This window comes from Eriocheir sinensis, chromosome 4 (assembly GCF_024679095.1).
Source record: "Eriocheir sinensis breed Jianghai 21 chromosome 4, ASM2467909v1, whole genome shotgun sequence".
NCBI lineage: Eukaryota > Metazoa > Arthropoda > Malacostraca > Decapoda > Varunidae > Eriocheir > Eriocheir sinensis.
The window spans coordinates 1,324,085-1,338,330 of record NC_066512.1 but is presented as its reverse complement, the minus strand read 5'-3'; the positions used below and the strand labels follow the sequence as shown (position 1 = coordinate 1,338,330).

The 14,246-nt window shown below is 37.5% G+C and overlaps 1 long non-coding RNA gene across 1 annotated transcript; it reads right to left on the bottom strand.

Annotated features, from left to right (window-relative positions):
* Window positions 1-2,719: 2,719 nt before the first annotated feature.
* On the bottom strand, window positions 2,720-5,631 carry LOC127007646 (uncharacterized). Its single transcript, XR_007760321.1, has 3 exons — window positions 5,202-5,631; window positions 4,610-4,632; window positions 2,720-3,072 (listed from the first exon to the last, which is right to left on the bottom strand). It is a non-coding gene; the product is annotated as an uncharacterized LOC127007646 (long non-coding RNA).
* Between the last annotated feature and the right edge of the window lie 8,615 nt (window positions 5,632-14,246).

Genomic DNA, 14,246 nt, shown 5'->3' with positions numbered 1-14,246 from the left:
AAGCCTCGAGCACACCAGCAGCAGCTCTACAGGCGTCCAGCCTACAAGCCTCGAGCACACCAGCTACAAGCAACTCTACAGGCGTCCAGCCTACAAGCTTCGAGCACACCCACAGCCTACAAGCCCGTTACATGTGTTTTCACGTCCTGATCACGTGTTGGACTCGTAATCGCCAACAGGCACCCTCCTGACATGAGCAAGTGCTCTTTATCTTTGATCTCTGGGTACTGCCAGGACCTCACACACCACACACACCATCCCCCTTGCTCAAGGGGGGACAGTAACCACTCCTAGTCAACGGAAAGAATCCGGCCTGAGCGGGCTCGAACCGCTGTCACGGGCAAAATTGAGCCCGGGCATCCACGTGCCTCTGTTATCTTAGCTCAAGCTCGTGTATGTGGGCTTCTTTTCGACTGATATGGCGTCTAGAGCTAGCATGATCATTATTCTTTATTATGATGACAAAGATCATGTCAAAATTTGCCTCATTAAATAAGAAATTACATAAAGATCGGCAGCTTTTCCTCGTCGCCAAGACATCCTCCAGCAGCGCTCCGACACCCATGATCGCACATTCATTTTTCTCAGAAAATAGGATACCAATCACATTTGCATCGACATATTTCCACAGGTGAATACTTAGGGCATGTTCACACCAAGTTGCGACACCTGAGATTCATTAATAATGACAGGGGAAGGAAAAATATAGGCCCCTGTCATCGACAAAATTGAGCCTCGGGCAGAACTGAGCCGGGGCATCTATATGCCTCAGATTTCTTCGCTATTATATGTTGTAAGATCGTTTTGTTGACATGTATGGGTAGATTAAGGCTTTCTGTACCTACATATAGAAGGAAAACGCAAAATTCGCCCTAGTAAATCAGAAACTACATAAAGTTCGGCAGCTTTTCCTTGTCGCCAAGACATCCTCCAGCAGCGCTCCGACACCCATGATCGCACATTCATTTTTCACAAAAAATAGGATACCAATCACATTTGCATCGACATATTTCCACAGGTGAATACTTAGGGCATGTTCACACCAAGTTGCGACAGCTGAAGTTCATTAATCATGACAGGGGAAGGAAAAATGTAGGGCCTTCCTTGTCTCTAATTCACCGACGTCCATGAAACCGTACACGGCCTGAGATGGTGCCAAGGACCAAGGCATCTGGCGATAAAAGAAAATTTAAATGTCAAAGACAGCTGAGATGATCATTGCAATATTTCATGCCGTAATTGTACCTCCGATCTGATTCTGATTTTTTTTTTTTTTTTTTTGCGGAACACTGTATACATTACGTAGTTTACATATAGTAAACTACATATAGTGTATATATATATATATATATATATATATATATATATATATATATATATATATATATATATATATATATATATATATATATATATATATATATATATATATATATATATATGTGTGTGTGTGTGTGTGTGTGTGAGAGAAGGTTTTAAGGAGCGATGTTATGTTAGGCAACACTTGATAGGGCAACTAACCTAACATGGATAAACCACGAATCTGTTAATAAATACTCACCAATGCTTTTCAAAACATTAAATCATGATAAAGTACTTACATTAGCTGTGCCTAGGAAATATGATCAACCTGAGAGTCAATACATGAGAAAATCATGATATAGGGAAACCAAGAAATTCACCAAATATTACTTATCAAAGAGCTAAAACAGGCTGTCCTACAGAAGTTGGTCAGTTAAGCTTGAAAAAGATGATTCTCTCTCTCTCTCTCTCTCTCTCTCTCTCTCTCTCTCTCTCTCTCTCTCTCTCTCTCTCTCTCTCTCTCTCTCTCTCTCTCTCTCTCTAATGAGGAGTGTAGAAACAATTCAATAACATATTGTTTCAGGACTGCAGATTGCGGGTGGTTCTGTGAACAGGTAATTCAAGATGATGCTACCTTAAATTATGATATGTAGTGTGCATGAGAAGGCTGGGGTTATTTAATTTATGAAGTAGATGAAAAAAAATGTTTATTTGAAATCCATTTCTGATGTAGCAGACAATGGAACTTTTCTAGTCTTTCATCTACTTTCTACACAATGTGAGATAGACATAATGTGCACATTTGCAGCTACCACAGAATTATAGATATGAAATCTATACTTGCATCACCAAACATTATTAGGGAAACAAATGTGTAGACTTGCATTTACTCGTTTGTATATACCTTACAAACAGCCAGAGGGTGTGATGTCTCATCTAAGCCTACCCCTCTATGGAATTAAGACAGATATATTTAATGCATTAAGTAATGTTTTTAATACAGGAATAAATGAATAATGGTATTATTCCTGTATTCCAAGACACTTGGAAAGCATCAAATAACAATTAATAAATAGAAGGCAAAGCCAACCATGCATAAGGGACTTTTAAGACCAATAGCACTAACAGATACAACATATAAGCTATAACTGGGAACAGTAAGAAATGAAATACAAAATCATCTTAAAGAAAATAGCAAGCATAGGACCAGGGTCCAGAGAGAACGCCTGCACTGAAAATAGGAAAGCAGCAAATAATTCATTTAAATGAGACTATTGTGTTCAAAGGTGTTTTGAGACCAAGAAACTGTTAATAGTTGTAAAAATTGAATTCCAAACGGCTTTTGAGTTTTAACATAGAAACGCTAATAAGAATAATGATGAAAAATAAAATACACTTGAAATTCATTGAATTTATTGCAAAAATATACAAGTGATAAGACTAAAATGTTCCTCAATAATCAAGATGCAATCTGATACAGGCAACTTGTTAACTTCACAGAGACAATATTCCTCTTCTTTACAATAGGACTTTTCACAGGTATAAGCATCACTGACATGGTGAAACTGAACACGCAATGTACTGTCTAATCACATAGTCTTTGACATAATGTCCTTGGCCAGTAATAATAAGAGGCAATGTTTTCCTCTGTGGTATGTTGACCACAGTGGCCTGCATCATCATGATACTGGGCAAGGATGCGCAATATGTTCTGATGCAGGAGAACCTGCCGCCTCCTCCCCTCGGCCACTTTGATGAGATATAGTTTATCTGTAAAATCATGCAGGAGAATTTATAGCAATCGCATTGTCTATTGTGCTTCGTTTTCCCTTTAACCCAGCGCGTGCGCTCACACACACACACGCACACAGATTTGTAACTTTATAGCCAGACACATGCTTTTGTTTCTGCCATATACATATAAAATATCTGGCATTTGGCAATAGGAACACAGACAATAAACATTTTTCAGTATTTATGTTGTATAAATTGTTGCTTGAATCTTGGGTTTTTCCCCTTAATGGTACTGTGTTTTATAAGGCAGAAGGTATAGGACCCATTTTTACAATGACTTACAGGCATGCATGTCAGCAAGAAGCACTGCAGTGACGAGACACAACACATCAAACATGCGACCTAGAAATCAACATCCAATTTTTTACCCACCACCAACAAAGGGAAAATAAGGTCAAGCTCAATGGCATCATTAGCATTGGACTTCCGGGGCTTGAGCCCCAAACCTTTTTTCACCCCCGGGCCCCGTGCCCCCGTCACTCCAAAAAATAAGAAATAAATATTATCCATTGTTTGAACGGAGCTGATGTTATTGATGTAGTTCAAACTAAAGATTACATTTGAAGCCATATACCAGTAGTTTGAGCAGTTTGTAGTTTACTGTGCAATCTGGGAGTGTAGCTGTATGTTTTTATCTTAGGTGCATGGTGGTGAACGAACTCTGTTAACTTCAGCCCCTGATGTTTTTCTCTTAGCCCCGAATGTTTTTGAACCCTAGAAACGCCCCTGGTCAAGCTTAAGAATTTTTGGCACAAGAAAAGATGAACTGCACTGTGCCAATGAATTTCATGACAACCCAAATCACAATACTAAACTTACTCTTGTTATCTTGGTGATTTCAGTCTCATTCAGCTACAGTCATTAGTTTCTTATCTGTATGGAGAATACATGCATGACAGAAATTTCTATTTGTAATTACAGTGACAAGACAGCCAACATAATATCATTCATAACCCTGTTAAAAATAATGCAAAATTATATATATATATATATATATATATATATATATATATATATATATATATATATATATATATATATATATATATATATATATATATATATATATATATATATATATATATATATATATATATATAAACACACACACAACAGCACTCTGTAGAAATCATAAGCAAAACACAGCCCTGTTAAAAATAAAATATATATATATATATATATATATATATATATATATATATATATATATATATATATATATATATATATATATATATATATATATATATATATATATATATATATATATATATATATATATATATATATATATATATATATATATATATATATATATATATATATATATATATATCATCATTCTGTAGCAATCATAAGCAAATCACAACCCTGTTAAAAATAAAGCAAAAGTATATACGTACATACCAGCATTCTGTAGCAATCATAAGCACCAACACCAAAGCATAGTAAAAGAACCCACATGCATATTTTTGCAGCATTCTGAAGCATTGACATTGTGTCACCTACTTACATTATTCGATGACAATCTTCACCCTGGTAGGATTGGGAAAAAATATATAAAAATTATGCAATAATATGATTAACTTAGCCTTAATAATGTCGCACATTTGCCTTTAATTATAATAGACAAACAAAATATATTTTAATAAACATCTGGAAATAATATATAGCTTCACTGAGAAGTCGGGAAAAGAAATGTTACCTTAAGTAGATACATATTTCATTTATAAGAATGGAATAAAAAAAAAAAAAAAATATATATATATATATATATATATATATATATATATATATATATATATATATATATATATATATATATATATATATATATATATATATATATATATATATATATATATATATATATATATATATATATATATATATATATATATATATATATATATATATATATATATATATATATATATATATATATATATATATATATATATATATATATATATATATATATATATATATATATATATATATATATACACACACACACACACACACACACACACACACACACACTCGTATAAGGTTCCTGTGGAATAAACTTATTCAGCTATTCATAGGTAATTTATCAAATTTACCTTCACCAGGAGAGCATTTTTCTTTTAATCTCTTCAGGTTATTCTTTTTGCGTGGCAACATATTTGTCTCTTCCCCTCGCAGCCACTGCTTCACAGTGTGCAAACGCACAAACTCTTGCTCACTGAAAATGAACATGCATTCTTAATAAAAATATTGTTGCAGCCATGAGATAACCATATGCTGGGAGTCTAAAACATTATAGGTCTACCAAAATTCTTCTGGCTTACATAAGGCAGCCCTTGTCTGACCTGGCTTGGGTGGTAATTCAAAAGCAATAGTTCCCTCATAGCAAACAATTTAATTTGCTATCATGGTTGAGATGTAGGCTCTCAAATTTCTGGGCAGTATAAATATCCAGTGTATTTTAACTCATTTTCTGATGAGGGGGTGTTGGGTTTAATCACCTGGTTGGCTGCCCTGAACTCACCAGTCAAATGGTTTATAAAGGAAATTTGGTAGTATATAAATGAGGCAGCTAGAACCTGCTGGGACGCCAGCACTAACAATACTTTAGTACTAAGATGGTGTAATTACAGTTTAAAGAAGCTGGATAGTGTGCCATATGTATCATCCAAGAACAACCTGCTCTAGTATGGATAATATTGTGGGGTTTAGTCTATGTATAGTTATATATTTCCAAGTGGCCTAAGACTACCCACATGCTGTCCTGAAGACCACCCATCGACCTGGACTCTAGAAGAAACTCTACAGCACAAGTGGAATCAAGAATGAGCTCCGGGGGGAAGCATGAGCCAACACTAAAAGCGCCATTATAAAACAATTGCCTGCACCATGACGGGATAGGGTCGACCATCAGGCCCCTACAGATAAGCCTACTGGCGCTATAGGCCACATGTAGAAAAAAAAAAAGTGGATCCCCTAATAATCAGCATAAAAATTTCTTAAATGGAATCAGCACCCACAACCTCATCAGGTAACTAAAGAATTCTAATGTTCAATGAATGTTATGCTAAAAAAATAGCATCTATATTCAACATTAGTATGGGGTTTATGAAAGTTCAATGTGTGACCTCTGGTGACATTCATGGTACTGGTAGCAGGGAGGAAAAGGTCAAGTGGGGAAATTGTCGATTCTCCATGGAATATCCTCCAACGGTGAATTAAATCTGATCTAAGTAGCCCACTACATACTGAGTGAAGACTTCAGAGTTCTTGTGCAATCAGAATAGTTTAGCTCTGAGAGACTGTCAATCAGTTAGGTCCATCTGGTAAGGGGACCCTAACTCTAACAAAGGATTTTAGAAAGGGATACCATGAACTCATTATTTGTGCAAAGAGTGGACCTCAACAAATTGTTAGCCAGTCCTGCTGCTTTACTGACTGATTTTGAGGTGAGAGTGGAATTTTAGACTGTTATCAACCAGAATACCCAAGAGTCTATGTACAGGTTCCAGAGACAAGTCTGGCATCTTAGTACTACACTCTTATTGATGTTAAAATGCAGTCCCCATGAGAAAGCTACCCTATGGATAGCATCTATACCCTTCTGACAGAGATAGGTCGAAAGATAGGGTGGTGCAAAAGTTATACTGACCAGGTGGCGTTAGGTTCTGACTAGGAGCATTAGCACTGACCAAGTGGCATTAGGGTCTGACCAGGTTGGGTTAGGTTTCGTTTAAATTATATTGAGGCACAGACACTTTTTTTCCTGTGTATTTCATGATGGTTTTCCTTATGAAGATAGTTTCTTTTTCAGGAATAATATAAAATTGTCAACTTGAAAATTGAAAAACTGACACACTCACTTTTACTTTTTTCCAGAAAGAAAAATATTCTTTTTGAATAAGTAGTTTATATGTACAGTATTAGGATTAGGACCTGTCTCCTAATGGTAGATGAAAATACATTCTTCTGGTAGATTTAGATGTGTTTTAAATGAATCTCCTCATTGTTTCTGTTGTAATTCAGTTTTTATCACCCCATTCCTCCTCAGAACCTACACATCTGTGACAAAATTAATTAACAAAGCAATCAAAACACCAAAAATTGACAAGTTCACCTATCTCATTGCTAAAAACATTGTTGTTCTCAATGAGGAACTTGGGTCACATACAACACAATGGACAACGGTGTATATCTTACTGTCAGAATGTTCATTCCTGCGATATTAGTTTTTATATAATTTATCATTTCCTCCCGAGTCCATCCACATTAACCTGCACCATGATGGTCTGCAGGGGAAGAAGGGGGGGGAGGGGGTAGAGGAGGAGATTCAAATCTAAATGTGCTGACCCGATGGCGATAAGTACTGAGCAAAGTGATGATAGTAATGGCCAAAGTGGCATTAGGTACTGATCCAGTGCCAATGAGTACCAATCAATGTGTTAAGTTGGATTAGGTTTGGGAATATTGCCCAAAACTGTAGCTTTACCACATGCTTGGAGATGAAAATACATTTTTCTGGTAGAATTTGGTGCTTTTTGTATGAATCTGCTTATTTTTGTCGGAAATCCTTCAGTTATGTGGGGGAAGGGTTTAAAAAAGGTTCATTTGCAATGAAAATGAAAAAGTATAGTTTCATCTGAAAATCTGAGACAGGTGAACTTATAGTACAGTATATATTCACCCAAAAAAACAAGCAATTTTTGTTCGCGTGCTCGTATAATTAAACCTAACCGAAGCTAACCCAACCTAAATCTAACCTAGGTACTCGAACAAACCTAATGCCACCTTGGTCAATACCCTAACCCCATCATGATCAATATCTAATGCTGTCTTGGTCAGTAGCCAATGCCATCTTTTAAAAAATCGCTATCAGCATTGCTTGGATTTTTTACGCATATATGTTGGGTTCAAAATGGTATATCTATACAACTGCTGCTCCAACTCTTTGTATTGTCATCCTTCCCTAGCCCCAACAAACCTGAGGACTTGTCAGAACAGCAAAGTTTAGGTGGGGGAGACCTCAATAGGCGAGATTTGGCAAGAATTTCCAACAAATCTATGTAAATTTCCCAAAACCAACATCATAACCTCCTAGCCAGGGTTCTTTGACCCCCATATTAAGTATCCTATCCTAACCTAAACCTTAACATAACATACCCCATAGCTTAACCTCGCCCTTAACCTAACCTGACCTGAAAGAGGGTAAAAAGGTAAAAATAAGATTCAAAGACTTACCTTTGACCGGGGTTATTTTGCTCCATTACGTTGAAATGGCAAGATGCAGGCTTGTAGCAGTAATAGTTGAGGTTGATGCATTGCGCCAGATCCCTTGGTCCTTGGCACCATCTCAGGCCGTGTACGGTTTCATGGACGTCGGTGAATTAGAGACAAGGAAGGCCCTACATTTTTCCTTCCCCTGTCATAATTAATGAACTTCAGCTGTCGCAACTTGGTGTGAACATGCCCTAAGTATTCACCTGTGGAAATATGTCGATGCAAATGTGATTGGTATCCTATTTTTTGTGAAAAATGAATGTGCGATCATGGGTGTCGGAGCGCTGCTGGAGGATGTCTTGGCGACAAGGAAAAGCTGCCGAACTTTATGTAGTTTCTGATTTACTAGGGCGAATTTTGCGTTTTCCTTCTAAATGTAGATACAGAAAGCCTTAATCTACCCATACATGTCAACAAAACGATCTTACAACATATAATAGCGAAGAAATCTGAGGCATATAGATGCCCCTGCTCAGATCTGCCCGAGGCTCAATTTTGTCGATGACAGGGGCCTATATTTTTCCTTCCCCTGTCATTATTAATGAATCTCAGGTGTCGCAACTTGGTGTGAACATGCCCTAAGTATTCACCTGTGGAAATATGTTGATGTAAATGTGATTGGTATCCTATTTTCTGAGAAAAATGAATGTGCGATCATGGGTGTCGGAGCGCTGCTGGAGGATGTCTTGGCGACGAGGAAAAGCTGCCGATCTTTATGTAATTTCTTATTTAATGAGGCAAATTTTGACATGATCTTTGTCATCATAATAAAGAATAATGACCATGCTAGCTCTAGACGCCATATCAGTCGAAAAGAAGCCCACATACACGAGCTTGAGCTAAGATAACAGAGGCACGTGGATGCCCGGGCTCAATTTTGCCCAAGGGTCAATTTTGCCCGTGACACCGCCACCCTGTCAGACCGTGAAGCCTGGCAGCGCAGCGCTCTAACCAGTTGTGTGTTGTGATGTACAAATTACAGGATAAAGTTTCCTCTTCTGTTTTCCTTTTTTGAAAATACTATATCAATTACAGCCGTAACAAAATTTTCAATCAGATCACCGTTGGTCAGTTCATCGTGCATGTATAATTTTGCAAGCCCATTCAGTCTCTCCTCATCCATAGTTAACCGTCTGTACGTTTTTATAAGTCGAGGCGTAAAAAACTTCGTTCAGCTGTAGCAGATGAAATGGGCAAGGTGGCATAAATAAGTAATAATTTCTTTGCAACAGGATAATTGTGTAAGCACTGTTCATATGTATCAAGTACAGAATTTGGCAAGGAGCTTTTAGGTACAGAAGACCAACGTGATCTCCACATTCTGAATTGAGTGACATAATCATGTAAATCATCCAGGCCCAGAACTGGATCATTCAAGGGGTAGTCTTTGTACACATATCCTCTATATATTAATGGAAGAAAAATGTTGACCCTGGGAAACAGTACAAAAATATTTAGTTACCCCTACAAGTGCCCTGATTTTCGGTTGATTATTTTTCTGATATATATATATATATATATATATATATATATATATATATATATATATATATATATATATATATATATATATATATATAGGTAGAGTTTCGTATTAGGTCCGTGCCAGTATCTCATAATCTACTTTATGAAACATCAGTATCTCTTCATATATCTTTTCTGCAAACCTTCAACAGTCATGGAAACGCTTTGAAAATCCAATTCAAGGACTTTTTTTTTACTCCTAAAAATAGGGGATAATGTTTACGAAAGCGCGTCGCCTCCTCTGCTGGCCGCGGCGACGCTGCAGCCGCCGCAGCTGCAAAATAGCTCGCAGAGGGCTTAGGGCCGGGGAGCATATTTAAACTACTCCAACCGAGCTTTACGACCTACTAACGGGGGGGGGCTGCGCCCCCCTCGATCCCCCCTTCTAACCAGCCCCCCTTGGACCCCCCCCTCATGTATATGTGACTATTTCAGCGAGGAGGTATTTCTCGCAACACCCACTGTAGCGTCGCCGCGGCCACCAGAGGAGGCGACGCGCTTTCGTAAACATTATCCCATATTTTCAAGAGTAAAAAAGAAGTCCTTGAATTGGATTTTCAAGGCGTTTCCATGACTGTTGAAGGTTCGTAGAAAAGATATATGAAGGGATACTGATGTTTCATAAGGTAGGTAATGAGATACTGGCACGGACCTATAACGAATCTTATATATATATATATATATATATATATATATATATATATATATATATATATATATATATATATATATATATATATATATATATATATATATATATATACAGTAAACCCCGCTGAAGTCGGACCCGAATAAGCCGGATTACGGTTAAGTCGGACACTTTCATGATTTTTTTTTTTTACGTTCTATCCCGAGTACACCGGTAGGCATTTTTTGCCCTTTGACTGAGTAATTTTAAGCCACTCGGCTTATATACTGGCTAAAATACCCCTGCAAGGGCTGCGTTTGAGAGAGCGCCTCGGGCCACACGGACCGATCCGTGTGCTCTCAAACGCGTGACGCCGCAGCCCGGATTCCCAGTCCGGACTGCTCGCTGCAGCTCAGTTTGGAGAGCTGGGGCGCCGCCGTGCTGTGATGACGTCATCAGCAAATATGGCGGCCCAAACAAACACATATAAGTGCTTCCATGGAATTTCACCTCGCTGTGCCACAATAACCACTGCGGCTTCCTAGCTTTTCATCCGCTGTTGCAAGGAGCTCGTCGGCCAGAACAGCTAGTGATGCATGTTTAAACGTCGTCGAGAAGATCAGCGGACGCTAGAGAGAGAGAGCAGCGGACGCCATTTTCCTGCCAGTGAGACGCCATTACCATAGCAACGACGAGTCTTATCTGAAAAGCGTTTGATAGAGGGGTCCAGTTGGTCTCGGCCACCGGGGCGGGCCGATTCCCTCTCTCAAACGCACCGCTGACAGCTCTTACATCGTCCGAGTCATTTGAGGAGTTGTCCGAGCCGTTGGAGACGCGAAACGGGCGCCGAGCCGGCAGTGCCAGCGCCAAGATCAGTGTTTACACAGCTGACTTAGCAAGTGTGTGTCTCCCTCAGCTTTCGCTCGCTCTGTAGCCCTTATTGTTGCCTATATAATTCTACCATGGCTTCATAAGGGCAAGGCTGTGTCTTCCACGTCATTAGGAAGCTGAAGATGCTGTCGGTGGCAGACAAGATGGCTGTTATACAGGACCATGAGAGAGGTGTGAGCCGTGCCGAGCTCATGGTGCGGTACGTGTGTGTGTGTGTGTACGCCGCGTGTGTATGTGTTCGCGCGCGCCATGTATGTAGTATACGTATTTACGTAATGCATTACACAGACCATGTCAACTGTTAGTGGTAACAGGCGTGCAAAATGTGAAAAAAATCCCTCGGATTGGTCTTCCCGCAATTGGTCCGACTTATGCGGGGTATACTGTGTGTGTGTGTGTGTGTGTGTGTGTATATATATATATATATATATATATATATATATATATATATATATATATATATATATATATATATATATATATATATATATATATATATATATATATATATATATATATATATATATATATATATATATATATATATATATATATATATATATATATATATATATATATATATATATATAGGGGGGCTCCCGTGGTCCCGTGGTAGAGTTTCGGCCTTGCGCTTCGGCGGGTTGCTAGGGCGTAGGTTCGAGACCTATCCCGTGCCATGGGGGTGGAAAGGTGGGCTCTTTCCGACACCCTCAGCCCCGTTGTTGGGCCTCCTTGAAAGAATTGGGTATATCTCTACCAGCCGCCTGGGGGGTTGCGCGGCATGCACCTTCTTCCTCCATTGGGGTATATAACCAACGAAATATATATATATATATATATATATATATATATATATATATATATATATATATATATATATATATATATATATATATATATATATATATATATATATATATATATATATATATATATATATATATATATATATATATATATATAGATATATATATATATATATATATATATATATATATATATATATATATCTATATATATATATATATATATATACTTTAAAACATATAACTCGGAATGTGATATAACTCGGCAAGGCAACAAAATATTCAGTTAAAAAATAAATTTCGAATTCATACAAATAACGAAAAACAAAAGGAAAAATTCAAGCATCTCGGCATATTGCCGAGCTAGAGCACATCCTGTCGTTTACACTCGGCACGCCTCACCCGCATTTTCTTTGAACGTGTATCCACACTTGGGCCACGTGATCTCACTCTCCAGCACTCTCTGATTCATCTCGGTATGCTGCCGATTCATCTCCACATCTCGTTATTTACACTCGCCAAGACTTTCCGCGCAATCCCTGTATTAAACATGTACCCTCACTCTCCCTGCCCGGTCCTCAAACACCCACGTGTTGTCTGCTTGGACTACATGACTACAGCAGTCCTTTCATTGATAATTGTTAATTCAAGCTTTTACTGCTGCTGTGTAGTGCAGTGTTTTCAATTTTCTTATTGTTTATGCAAATGGGGAGAAGAGGAATGGGGTATTTGCATAACTCGGAAAATTGAATAACTCGGCAAGGCTTGGAGCCCCTATCATGCCGAGTTACAAAGGTTTAAAGGTTTTACTGTATATATATATATATATATATATATATATATATATATATATATATATATATATATATATATATATATATATATATATATATATATATATATATATATATATATTTGAATTCAGATGGAAGTCAGTGGCAGAGGTCGAACATGGTTTGCCGCGGGTGCCACATTCATTACTTTATTTAAATTTATAAAAGAAGTTCAAGAGGACGACGAAGCTGTTCTTGCTCAGATTAAGTGCCACGGGCCTTCCCTTTCCTGGTAAACTGCATTCATTGAGGTCAACTTTTCTTTCAAGAATGTGAGATGTAGGTGCAGGAAGTTCACGAACAACAAGCTCGCTGAACATTCTCCTCGGTGCTACCTAATAGGAGTACAACGTTTACTTTTTTAACAGTGATAGGTAGCCATCCTTAGCGGCTCTAGGATATTATTTAAGCTCCCATCGCTGCTATTGGTTGGGATAGGCTTCCGTGTTTGTTTTTAGGCTAGGTTACTCGGGTTATTTTTGTTCATATTCAGTTGCGATAATATGATGCCCTTTTTCAGAGATACGTTGCCATATCCTTTAGGGTGATAGGTTACTTGCCTTTGTGGTGATGAGTCATGATCAATTAGGCTTACGTTTTTTTTTTTTTTTTTACCTTTCTTTGGGAGGGTTATCTAGAAGCAAATTTTCGGTTCTATCTTTTTTTTTTTTTTTTTTTAAGGAATCTGAGCATAATTTTTCGTTGAAATATCGCACTGAAATAATCATCCTATTGTGTTGATCAGCCATGGCAGTTAATTGTTGGAAGGGAGGTGACAGATTAGTTATCAAGACTTGTTTAATGAGATTCTATTGGTCTAGTAAGAACAATATATATCATTAATGGTATCTCTTCTTGCTAACAAGTCTGGTTTATTACATCCTAATAGAGAACTTTTAGGTATCTCACAAGCCACTGTATTTGCAATGCAGCTCGAAAAAGGCATATAATTTTCGTCCATTCATTGGAACTTATGGCCTATCTCAATTTTTCATTTCAGAAATTAGCCAGTTCATCAGACATCATAATGCAGTATACTTATGTATCGTTTACCAAGAGGTTCCTCTTTCGCACACTAGCGCACAGTAAAGTTGGGAAAATACGCCATTAGCTGCGTGTGATTACAGTGCTCATCTCCGTATCATATGTCCTTAAGCCTATGGCGGGTGAGAACCCACTAAC